Source organism: Callorhinus ursinus, unplaced genomic scaffold, assembly GCF_003265705.2.
Source record: "Callorhinus ursinus isolate GAN/ISIS: 27379988/994484 unplaced genomic scaffold, GSC_fseal_2.0 scaffold2, whole genome shotgun sequence".
NCBI classification, from domain to species: Eukaryota; Metazoa; Chordata; class Mammalia; order Carnivora; family Otariidae; genus Callorhinus; species Callorhinus ursinus.
In genome coordinates, this window is record NW_027397064.1 from 59609208 (window position 1) to 59623120 (window position 13913).

Here is a 13913-nt window from a genome sequence, read left to right on the forward strand (position 1 = left end):
TCAGGGCAAAGTCTTTGATAAGACAGAGTAAAGAAACAAGAGACTATTAAATACACCAAAGTTGTCTTTTGAGACGTGGTCCACGTCAGCAAAAGGAAGGCTTTTTGATCTTATTTGTGTTCTACTCAGAAAACTGTGAGAGACTTATGTCTAAGAAACCATAATGGCCAAACATTGTCCTTCCAGGGTGGAGCCAGGAACAAAGCCTATAAAATCCCCAAGAATTTCTAGGCTTCCCTCAGAAAGAGCAGGACCCTCCAGAGAGGGCAGAAAGGCAGAAAAGACTGAGGGGACTATAAAGAAGGAGTGAGATGGAAAGTGTTCCTGGACTTCATTCAAGACGGGCTCTGGGTCTACTGAAAGAAACCTTAAATGCAAAAGAAAAGAAATATAGACATTTTGGAACTTTTGCATGTTCCTGATCAGCTTCCAGTGAGGTTATTTTCTTTCCTGTAAAGAGCTAGACTTGAACTCTTCCAGGAGCAATGTGGGCAGAACTGAGGGATTACATCTGACCAGTTGTATTTCAAAGCCTACCCCCATGTGTTGGGAGACACCAAGGCAGCTAGAGCATATAGGATAGAATACCAGCAGAGAGCTACAAAGAACCCTGAACATCTGCGGAAGGCCTCTTGGGTATTCAGCAGAGTACTGATCGGCACATGCATGGGAGGAAACTACCCAAGGCTGTGGAGAGAACCATCTAAGAAGATTAAAGGAACTAGTGCCTGATGCTCAGAGAGGGCTGGGAATAATGTGTTTCTACCAGCCAGACTGATTAAACTCCTAATTCATAGGACATTAGATAGAGTACTCAGAAGTGTCTTGCTTCAGTAGTGAGGAAATATTAGCCCTAAACATGGCTCTGCTTTTACCTAACAGATCTTAAAAACAAGATCCAAAAGGATGAAACTGTTTCCAATACAGGCATACCTGTGGAGATACTTATGGGTTCAGTTCCAGATTACTGCAATAAATCAATTATTTCAATTAGGTAAGTCAAATGAACTTTTTGGTTTCCTGGTTCACATGAAAGTTATAGATCACTATTCTGTGGTCTACTAAATGTGTAATAGCATTATGTCTAAACAAAGTACATACTTTAAAATACTTTATTGCTAAAAAATGTTAACCATCATCTGAACATTCAACAAGTTGTGATTACTGATCACAGATTACTGTAACAAATATAATAATAATAATAATGGAAAAGTTTGAAATATTGTGAGAATTACCCAGATGTGACACGGTGACACAGAGTGAGCAAATACTGTTAGAATGGCACCAATGGACTTAAACTTGAGGAAGGTTGCCATAAACCTTCAGTTTGTAAGAATCTGTGAAGCACAATAAAGCAAAGTGCAATAAAACAAAGTATGCCGGTAATTTAACTTTATCCCAGAACAAAGCACAAAGATATTTATAGGAATACAAAAATATCCAGCACACAAAAAGATAAAACTGACAATGCCAGCATCCAGTCAAAGATTATCAGGCACGCAGGAAAATATGACCCATAATGAGGAGAAAGTCAACTAATTGAAATGGATCCAGAAGTAACACAGATAATAAAATTAATAGAGAAGAACATTAAAACACTTATTTGAACAGTATTCCATATGTTCAAGAAGTTAAATGGAGACACAGATATACAAAAAAGACCCAACCAGAATTTTTGGAAATGAAAATTACAATGTCTGAGACAAAAAAAAAAAAATATATATATATATATATATATTTATGTATATATATATATATGTATTTTGTATATATACACATATATACACACACGCACACACAGAATAGAATTGGCAGAATTGAGATACTGAGGGAGAAAAAGATCAGTAAACTTGAAAACATGACAATAGAAACTATACAAAATGAAACACAAGAAAAAAAATAATTAAAAAAATAAAAAGAGAGCTGGGATGGCGGTGATGGCAGCAGTGGCAGGACCACCTTGGCGCCTGAGCAGCAAGCCGGAGGGAGCACAAGGCTTGGGGCAACACGGGCTGTGGGAGCCCGGTGACAGCTGAGAGTACTAGCTTGTGACAAGTCTGCACCATGCGTGAGTATAAGCTAGTTGGCTCAGGAGGCGTTGGAAAATCTGCTGTGTCTGTACAGTTTGTTCAAGGAATTTTTGTTGAAAAATATGATCCTAAGATAGAAGATTCTTACAGAAAGCAAATTGAAGTTAGATGGACAACAGTGTATGCTTGAAATCTTGGATACTGCAGGAACTGAACAATTTACTGCAGTGAGAGATTTATACATGAAAAATGGACAAGGCTTTGCATTAGTTTATTCCATCACAGCACAGTCCACATTTAATGATTTACAAGATCTGAGAGAGCAAATTCTTCAAGTTAAAGACACTGATGATGTTCCAATGATTCTGGTTGGTAATAAGTGTAACTTGGAAGATGAAAGAGTTGTAGGAAAGGAACAAGGTCAAAATCTAGCAAGACAATGAACAACTGTGCATTCGTAGAATCTTCTGCAAAATCAAAAATAAATGTTAATGAGATCTTTTATGACCTAGTGTGGCAAATTAACAGAAAAACTCCAGTGCCTGGGAAGGCCTGCAAAAAGTCAACACGACAGCTGCTTTAAAATATTAAATACATTGTAGCTCTGAGCCAGGTCTGAAGAGCTGTTGCCCACTTCAATCGTGCCAACATTCCAACTTTGTTAAACCTACCAACATCTTAAATGGACTTTCTGTGGTGGGACCCTTTAGGAGGCAGATGAAAGCTACTACATCAGTTTGCGCATTTTAATCACTTTCCAGTATCACAAGAGAGATTTTAACTTATATAATAGTCCTAGAGTATGCAGCTGGTAAAACCAGAGGCTACAATCCAGTATTATTGCTGAGACGTTTTTCATCCACCTATGTTGTACATGTATGAAAATGGTGTACTGTATACTTTAACATGCCCCATACTTTGTATTGGGGAGTACAATAATGTAAATCCTAAAAGCACCATCATTTTAGCATAATAAAGTCCAAAGAGCTCCTATATAGACTACTCCAGATAACTTTGCTTCTTTGATACTTGTAGCTTATTGTAATTTTTTTAAAAGAGATTCAAGGTCATTATCATTGTATTGTACAAATAAGCACTTTGATTGACACAGCTATAAAGTTTTTTTAATTAAAAAAAAACCCGTAGAGACAGTGATCTTGTCTTTAAAATATGATAGTCCTTTCAGTATATGTCTAAATTAAAGATACTGCTTTTAATATCTGTTGGGCAGGAAATGTCCAGACTTGTCAAATCTTCTATTATGTTTCCTTTTTTGTTTACATAGGGAACAATATTTATAGTTGTGTGTACAGTGGCGGTCTGCAACAAGAAGTGTATATTTTCAAACAATTTTTTAATGATTTAACAATTTTTGTAAATCATTTTCAGGGTTCTGCAGCTGTAGATTCACACTGTGAATCCCTTGCTTGCTCATGCATAAGTGTATTTGCAATACCAAATATACAGGTTTAGTATTTCTGCCTGTTAGTGATTGTTTCACAGGTGTAATGTTTTGGTTGAAATGTTAATTTGTGGAAAAGTACTGTGGATGTGAATGTGGCAAGTCATTTTAATCATGTGTGATTAAGTTGTAGTAACTACTGCTGTTTTATTTAACAATGCCTTGTTGCTTTGTATGCATTAACCGTTTGGGTGTAAAGATTGTGTGTTTTAAATACTGTGAGTCACAGTATTTAAATTAACCAACCTAATGTTACAACTACTTTGAGGTAGCCAAGTGTAAACTGAAAGCCTTAATTAAAGTGGTGCAATTCTGTATAACTGAGCATCAGTAGTTCAATAAATTTGGATTGCCATGTAAAACAATAAATTAAAAAAAACATAAAACAAGCATTAGTGAACTGTTGGACAACTTCAAGTGGCCTCAATACATGAAATTAGAGTCCCTGAAGAGGGGAAAAAAGAAGGGCACAGAAAAAATATTTGAAGAAATTATGGTTAAAATTTTTCCAAATTTGATGAAAACTACAAATTAACAGATCTAAGTCCAAGCATACAAACAAAAAAACTTGGAGGAAACTACACCAAAGGCTTCATAATCAAATTGCTCAAGAACAGTCATAAAGAGAAAATCTTAAAAGCAACCAAAGAAAAAAGACGAGTTACATATAGAGGAACAAAGATAAATATGACATTAGAATCCTCAACAGAAACAATGCAAGTGAGAAGACAATGGAGCAAAATCTTTAAAGAATTAAAAGAGAAAGAATTCTATACTCAGTGAAAATATTTTTCAAAAAGAAAGGCAAAATAAAGAATTTTTTCAGACATACAAAAGCTGAGAAAAGTCATCACCAGATGATCTGCATTATAAGAAATTTTTTTAAAAGATTTTATTTATTTTTACTTTAGAGAGAAAATGTCCACGTGCAGGGGGAGGGGGAGAGGGAGAAAGAGAGAATCTCAAGCAGACCCCTTGCTGTGTGTGGAGCCTGACACAGGGCTCCACGCAGGGCTTGACCTCACAACCCCGAGATCATGACCTGAGCTGAAACCAAGGGTCGGCCGTTTAACCAACTGAGCCACCCAGGCACCCTGTAAGAAATGTTAAATGAAGTCCTTTATGAAGAAGGAAAATAACACCAGATGGAAATATGGATCTACATTAAAAAATGAAGAGTACCAGAAAATAACTATGTTGTTAAATATTGAAGAAATTTTGTATTATTTAAATCTTTTAAAAATACACTTAACTGTTGAAACAAAATTAACAACAATGTATTATGATGTTTATAACATATAGATAAGTGAAACGTGTGACAATGTAACATAAATAGCATAAACATAACAATAAAGGCCAGGAAGAAGGAAATGGAAGTAAACTACTGTAAGATTCTCATACTATTTATGAAGTGATATAATACTACTTGAAGGTAGGTTAGCATAAGTTGAAGATGTATATTGTAAATCATAAAGCAAGCCCCAAAATAATAAAAGAGCTACAGCTAATAGGTCAACAAAGAAGACAAAATGAAATCATATAAAACACTCAAAAATCCAAAAGAGTTAGAAGAAGGGGGTGCCTGGCTGGCTCAGTTGGTGGAGTGTGCAACATTTAATCTTGGGGTCATAAGTTCAAGCCCCACACTGGGTGTGGAGCCTACTTAAAATAAAATAAAATAAAATAAAATAAAAATAAAATAAAATAAAAAGAATTAGAAGAAGAAGAAGGAAACAAAGAACATATAAGACAAATGTGTTTGGGAAATGAATAGCAAAATGATAGACTGGACCTAGCCAAACAAATCATGTTAAATATAAATGGTCAAAACACCCCAATTTAAAGGTGGAAATTATCAGACTGAATAAAAAAGCAAAGTGTAAACTATATGCTGCTTCCAAAAAATACACAAATATAAAGACACAAATAAGTTCAAAGTAAAAGAAAAAGATATGCCATACTAACACTTAAATATTAAAACTATAGTAACTGACCATATTAATATCAACAATACAAATATATATATATATACACAAATTATAACTATATAAACTGACTATATTAACATCAAAGTAGATTTCAGAGCAAAAAATATTACCAGGGATAAAGATATTTATTTCATAGTGATAAAAGGGTCAATCCATCAAAAGAACTTAGGAATCCTAAGCATTTTTGTACCTAATAACGTGAAGCTAAAACTGATTTGCAAGGAGAAATATACAAATCCACAATTATCCTCAGAAAGTTCAATACCCTCCCCAATAATTACTAGAATAAGTAGGCAAAAAAATCATCAAGGATACAGAAGTCTTAAACAACAAACTTGACCGACTGGAAATTTCTAGAACATTCCAGCCAACAAAAACAGAATATATATTCTTTCCAATTGCGAATAGAAACATTTACTATAATAGGACATATCTGGGCCATAAAACATGACTTAATAAATTAAGTGTTCAAATCACACAAAGTATGTTCTCTGATCAGATCAGTATTAAATTAAAAATCAACAACAGGAAGATATCTGGAAAATCCCCAAATATTTATGAGCATACTTCTAAATACCCCATAGGTCAAAAAGAAATCAAAAGAGAAATTAAGAAGTACTCTTGATCAAATGAAAGTGAAAACAATCTATTAAAACTTATGGGATACTGGGACGCCTGGGTGGCTCAGTTGGTTAAGTGACTGCCTTTGGCTCAGGTCATGATCCTGGAGTCCCAGGATCGAGTCCCACATCAGGCTCCCTGCTCAGCAGGGAGTCTGCTTCTCCCTCTGACCCTCCCCCCTGTCATGTGCTCGCTCTCTCTCTCATCCTCTTCCAAATAAATAAATAAAACCTTAAAAAAAAACAACTTATGGGATACTGCTAAAGTAGTACTTAGAAAATTATACCACCAACACCTATAATAGAAAAAAAGAATGTTCTCAGAGACATGAGCTCAGCTCATTAGAAAAAGAGCAAATTAAGCCCAAAGAAGAAAAGACACAATAAGTATCAGAATGAAAAATCAATGAAGCAGAAAATAGGCAAACAATGAATTAAACTAAAAGCAGTTCTTTGAGAAGGTCAAAACTGGTAAACTTCTGGCTATATATCAGGGGGCAAAAGAAAAGAAAGATACAAATTATACAATATCACATATTTTGTGATATTATATATATTCTATAAATATTAAAGGGATAATAATGGACAACTTTATGTCATATTAACAAGCTAAAGGAAAAAAGCATGATCTTAATAAATGAGGAAAAGCATTTGACAAAATCAAACATCTAATCCTATTTTTAAAAGAAAAAAACTTGTCAAAAGGTTTATACAAGAAAACCTCCTCAACCTCATATTAATAGCTCTATGAAAAACCTAACATATTTAATGGTGAATGACTGAACACTTATTCCCCAAAGATTAGGAAAAAGGCAAGGATGTCCACTCTTGCAACTTCCACATTATACCAGAGATTCTAGCCAGTGCAACAGGATCAGAGAGAGAAAGAAAAGGCATCTGTATTAAAAATGAATAGAACTATCTTAATTTGAAGATGACACAATTGTCTATGTAAAAAATCCAATGGTATCTACAAAAAAACCTGTATCAGAACTAATAAGTGAGTTTAGCAAAGTTGTAAGATAAAAATCAGTATACAGAAATTATTGTATTTCTATATACAATTAGAAATTGAAATTTTAAAAATATTTATAATGTATTACAAATGTGAAATAATAGGGATAAATCTGAGAAAAAATGTGCAAGACCTGTGCACTGAAAACTACAAAATATTGGCTAAGAAAAATTAAAGACAACCTAAGTAAATGGACAAAGATGCTATGTTTGTAAGTCAGAAAAATATTGCTAATATTTGAGTAAAGCGGACTACCTCCATAATGTGGGTGGGCCTCATCCAATCAGTTGAAAGCCTTACGAGGAATGACTGTGCTCCCCTGAGAAGGAAGGGATACTACCTCCAGACTGCCTTTGGACACAAGATCACAACATCAATTCCTACTGGAATTTCTAGCCTACCAGCCTGCCCTGCAGAGTCTGGACTTACCAGCCCCCACAACTGCATGAGCCAATTCCTTAAAATAAGTCCCTTTCTTTCAGTGTACACACACACACACACACACACACACCCTATTGATTCTATTTCTCTGGAGAACCCTGACTAATACAGTACTGGTTCCCACACTGAGTAGAGACAGAGCCAACCTTGGTGACACATTTCCTATAATGGTGCAGGTTGTTCTTTAGTAACTTTCTTCCTAACATTTCTTCTCCCTTTGTCACTGAACTTTCCAAGTTTCTCACAGATGCTGGGGCTTCGGCACTGCACACTAAGGATCTAGGACCACCCAAATCTAGCTGTTCTTCCTCATGTTCACAAACAGATGTGCCCTACCCTGTGTCAAAACTCCCCATGCCTAGGCACTCCCACAGGGCCATCTGTGGAAGGGACTGGCTTGCTCCTCTAATAAACATTTAGATCCTGAAGGGAACTTAGAGTCATCAATAAAAATCCTTGTTTTGTAGAAAAGAGAAAGCCAGACAGAAGGAACTGGCTCAAGGTCACAGATTAGTAAGTGGAGGCCTGAGGCTTGCCCATGTCTTTTAACTCCAAATTTAGGTTTCTTTACATTCATAACCTGCATCTACCCTTAGCTCTTACTGTATACCTGGTAGTTTCTTTGACTTTCTAACAGGGACTTTTGATACTCTAGCACTTTTCAGCTCATTGGAACTTGTGTCTATAGCAATCTGGAATACTCGGCTTTTGACTTAGGAGAAGTGATTTCCTACATCTGAATACCAGCTGTCAAGTGCTCCTTGATACATGTGTGGGGGATCCAAATAATATTCTATTTGGACTAGTGTTATCAGTAAGGCATTGGTACTTCAATGGAAAACTATGTACACCATCTTTAGCACACCCTTCTGGGTTATCAGATTCTAGCCCTGTTCATCTTCTGTGAGCTAGTTGGCAACTCTTTGTAAATTATAGGTAATTGATAGGTACGTAAACTCTATCTAGTCTGGTGATGATTTTACTTTCCACTGTGGAAAACCCAGTTTTGTCTCCATTTGCAATTCACCTCAACATTCTTTTACTTCATTTAAGCTTGTGCTGTTTTAACTTATCCTTTGAACCAATGATAATATCTGCTTGATATCATATGAATAAAATAAATTCTTTAAATACATTCATCTTTATATCTGTATGTGAGTCATGATGTTACCTTCTGGAAATTATCTTTTAACAAGAGGAAGAAAGAAATACAAAAACTTAGGCTGTAGACATTTGACCCAAAGGAGCACAAACCCATGGGCAGGTTGAGACAGGAAGTCATCACACTTAGGTAGATCCAGTGCTACCGAACAATCCTAAAAGGTCTAGTGGCTCAGAAACACTGCCACTTTTCTACTTAAAAACCTCTGAAGTGGAAACATTGGTTAGTGCAATACGTTCATGTCGGAGTTTACTAAAAAACTCAAAATGTTTCCAAAGTGATCACACAGATATATACCTCACCAGTAGAGCCTGAGTCTTGTTGCTCTCTATTCATGCCAATCCAAGGAATTAATCAATTTACTGATTATTGCCAATAGGTATCAAATGATATTTAATTGTGGTTTTAATGTGTGTTTCCTTAATTACTAGTGAAGTTGAAATTTTCCTTTTGTTTTCACTGAAGTCCTCTGACAATAGACAATATATACAATGAATTTAATTTCTCTATGTTTTCCTAACGATTACCCATAGTCCTACAAGGGGAGAGGAGAGAGAGAAAGAGCTAAGAGTTATCTATGTTAGATAAAAATTATATAAGCATTGAAGACTGCTTACATTTTTGTAACACCTGACATTTAAAATTTGCACTTCTCACCTTGGTCATTCTGTTTCTGCATTTTTACATTGTTTGGGAAGGATATGCACCTTTTAAAGATGCTTTTGAAATCTCAACCTATAATGAATGAGCCCTGCATTGACTCATCCTTCCAGTTTGAGTTTTATATTCAAAGGCTTGCAAAATATCTGTACTACTAAAAGATTTGCCACAGCCTTGAGTCAATAATGAGATTTTTTTTTTAAAGATTATACAAACATTTTTATTCTTTTTCTAAAAACCTTAAGCAAATACTTTCCTTTAGGATGAGTCATTCATTCTGTATAGTTTCACTCTCTAAATTAAATTGGCTTTTCCTTGCCATTCTACTCATTTGTTCATTAAACAAAACTTTATTTAGGACCAGCTAATGTGCCAAGGACTGATGGAAATAATGGTATGTCATGAGTAAGCAAGGTGGACAATTCCCCTGCCCTCACGAAACTTATATTCTAATCAGGGAGATAATATTAAACAAGTACATAAGAGCATCATTGGGTAGGCATAAGTGCTATGAAGAATAGGAAGTCAGGATGGGGGAGGGGGGTTAATGGGTATATTTTGTAGTGTATTTTGGCAGGTAGCCTTTAGCAGCCAGGACAGTGAGGGAACATAAGCTGTGTCATATGAAGAACAGTTGGAAGACGTTGGGGGCATTGAGCTTCGACAAAAAGACCTAACTGGGTCTTACAAGAAAGGAAAGAAGTTGTCCTAGACCCTTGAGTCTCTGGCTGGGTCTAAAAATTAGATTACCAAAGCCAGATTACCAGGAAAAAGCTGTATAAAAAATTACACAGTCATGTAATAGAAGTTTTACATGACACAGGAGCCTTCATAAGGAAATGAAGACCTGAAGAAATGGCTAAACTGGAGTGTTTGAATGCTAGATGTGATGAAGAGTGGACAGTCACAGAAAGAGGTGACAGGATAAAGATAGGAGTAAAGTGTGGTAAACTGGGGGAACTTAGCAAGACCTGGTCATGTGGATCCCTCTCTGTATCCATTGTCTTCAGAAATGAGGATGTTTCTTTCTTCCTGGTAAAGGGAGGGCACCTCTCACATGAGGGTTATATGACCTGCTTCAGAGAAAGGACAGAAAATCCTTCCTGCTCATGTCATTTCTCAAATTCCTTCAGCTTGAAATATTCAATAGGCCAAGGTGTCATATTTTGTGGAAGCGTGTCCTGAACCCCATTTGTCTCTTCAACTATGTCAGACCACCTATATCAGATCTACTTGGAGATTTCATAAAAGATGTGGATTCCCGGGCGCCTGGGTGGCTCAGATGGTTAAGCGTCTGCCTTCAGCTCAGGTCATGATCCCAGGGTCCTGGTATCAAGTCCCGCATCGGGCTCCCTGCTCCTTGGGAGCCTGCTTCTCCCTCTGCCTCTCTCTCTCTCTCTCTTTCTCTCTCGCTCTGTCTCTCATGAATAAATAAATAAAATCTTAAAAAAAAAGAACATATTTTCTAAAAAAAAAAAATAGAGATTTCATAAAAGATGTGGATTCCCAGATCATACTCCAGACAGGAAATCAGAAACTCTACAGTTGGGGTCCAGGAATCTATATTTTAATAAGCTCCTATCATGATTTTGACACACCACAGGGTTTGAGAACTGCTGACTTAGGGGAACATGATGACTGTTACCAAATAGATAGGAGCTGATTTGTTCTCTAAAGCCCAGAGTGTAGAACTGGGTTGGATGCAGAGATGATGATTTTGGTCAAGGTTAGGAAGGACAAGGCTGTTATCAGACATTTAAAAACACAAAATAGGTTGCCTCCAGAGTCAGAGAGTGAATTCCTAGACCCTGGAACTGTTCAATGGGAAGTGGGGATGTGGATGGACAAGGTCAAGAATATTGCCAAAGGAATTCTAGTTTTAGCTAGGTACTTGAACTAGATGGTCCTTTAAGTCTACTTCCAATAAAGATGCTACGTTGACTTGTCTCTTGGCCTAAAGAATTGCTTCTGTGATTTTAAAACTGATGTGTATCATCAACACTATACTGTTACTGTAGCAAGTCTCAGGTTATTATCATTGTATCTGGATAAATTGGAAGACTTAAAATTTCCCTAGGCATTCTGTTTGGGGCTCTTAGAATTTCAACTATGATCTCTTTCACAGGATATTCTCAACATACCTGAACAATGGTTCTCTGAGTAGTCTCCTGATCAGTAGTATCAGAATCACCTGAAAACCTGCACACATGCCCCCTACTAATCAAAAACTCTGCAGGTAAGGCTCAGCAATCTCTCTCTTAACAAGGCCTCAGGAGATTCTTACACATGAGAAAGTTGAAGAACCACTGACTTATTAGACAAACAGAATCCCAGGGAAGTGAAGCGACTTGCCTACAATGACACAACCCATCTGAGGAAAGAAACTGGCTCCTATGTCTCTTCATGGTCTTTTCTCTTTGTTTCGACCAAATGACTTTCTGGAATACATCACTTTCCCCTAAAAGGTCAATTAATTGCAAAATCCATCCTAAAGAAATTCTCAACACAAGTTTAATATGTAAGATTGAGCATTGCTGGCAAACAACTGGACACAATGTCAATATCCACCAATAGAAAAATGGCTACATGAGGGAGTTAAATTTAAAATTTTAATTTTAAAGAGGGAGTTAAAAAAGAATGCACTGGGGCTATGGAACAACATAGATTTATCTCTAATACATATTGTTAAATAGAAAAGGAAGTTGGCAAATGGTATAAAATACGTGATTCTAGTTAAGCTAAAAATGTAGGGTTTTTTCCTCTTTCTTGATCTCTCTCTTTCTTCCCCCTCTGTGTGTGTATGCACATATATGTGTATTCTGAAAGGCTAACACTACCAAGAATAACAGTAACTACGTAGGGAGGGGCCATGATGCAAGCAGGATACTGGGAAATGGAATTTGGGATGCAGAAAGAAAGACATTAGACTTATATGTAATATTTAAAAATTTTACAGGAAAAGGTATTCACACATTATTTTTGCAGTTAAAAGTTAATTTCAAATATTAAGTACAAATTTTTTAAATTTTAATTACAATGTGCCTATATCCTGGTCAAAGAATCATGTATCTACTAATTTGATTACATTACTTACATCTAAGTAGATACATCCCCAATCAAGCAGCAAAAAGTATCAACTCTTTTCTTATTTAAAAATATTCCTTGAGGGAGCCCTCAATCAACATTAGTGACCACCCAGACTGTCTACTCAGATATCCAAAATACAGGGCAATTATCGGAACAATTCAACCCATATAAATAATTTTCTCTTAGGTCGATAATGGAGGGAACTGAGCTATTCTGGCTTGGATAATTTGATAATTACCCCCAATTGCCCATTTCCCTTTAGTGTGTATGAAAATCCAGTTTTAGTTTTTTAAGTTCTTTCTTATATTTACCATAAGCCCCTTTAATTTTTTCCCTCCGTGTTTGGTCTTCAGTAAAGACAGAACAGCTGGCCACCATCTGCTACAAAAAAAAAAAGCCATTATATCCATTATATTCTTAGGAAGACTCCTAAATTTGGGCTTTGGGATAAGAAGTCGCATTGATCTATGCTATTAGATTGTGGAAGTCCTGAGATTGTAAATTCCTTCTAATTCAATATTACTACAGCACTCAGCACACACAATAGGTGCTTAAGAAATGTTTCTGATGCTGCTGCCGCCTCCACATAAGCATTAAATGGGAGGCCTTCTAAAGAAAAAAAAAGTGGGAACTCAAGATTGAGGCTGAGTTTATTCACAAATTTGTAATAGAAAGTTAAACTTTAAACTGATCTATTTATAGCTAGTAAAATTATTAATTTTTTTCAATTGAATTCTACAGACTGATTTCACAGTGAATATTTGGGTTGTGTTCAATTGTTTCATTTAAATATTTTGAAGATGGACTTTGGAATCAGGTAGACTTTTTAAGATTTTATTTCAGAGACAGAGAGCTTAAGTGCAAGCACAAGCAGGGGGATGGGGCAGAGGGAGAAGCAGCCTCCTTGCTGAGAAGGGAGCCCGATGCAGGACTTGATCCCAGAACCCCAAGATCACAACCCCAGCTGAAGATAGACACCCAACCGAGCCACCCAGCTGCCCAGGAATCAGGTAGACTCTTATTTCATATCCTGACTCTATAACACATTATCTGTGTGATTTTGAGCCAGTTTCCTCATTTGTAAAACTGAAATAATTTCATGTATTTGGGGGGCTATTACCAGTGTTAAATAAGGATGATGTCTTTTTTTTTATAAGCAGGATTTATTTATTTTAGAGAGTGAGCGAGTGAGAGAGCATGTGGCGGGGGAGGGCAGAAGGAGAGGGAGAATCCCAAGCAGACTCCCTGTGAGCTTGGATCCTGATGCGGGGTTAGATCTCAGGACTCTGAGAACATGACCTGAGCTGAAATCAAGAGTCAGACACTTAACTGACTGTGCCACCCAGACATCCCCAAGTGAGATGATGTTTGAAAGCACGAGGATGAAGCCTGCCATCAGCAGGTGGTTAATAAATACCCCTCTCTCCTGTCTTCCTTCCCTTTGACAA

At 36.4% G+C, this 13913-nt stretch overlaps 1 protein-coding gene and 1 pseudogene across 1 annotated transcript in view; one reads left to right on the forward strand and one right to left on the reverse strand.

Annotated features, from left to right (window-relative positions):
• MYO3B (myosin IIIB) overlaps window positions 1–13913 on the reverse strand; it is a 240547-nt gene that overhangs the window by 137111 nt on the left and 89523 nt on the right. The window lies entirely within an intron of this gene.
• LOC112809928 (ras-related protein Rap-1b pseudogene) lies at window positions 2065–2860 on the forward strand (annotated as a pseudogene).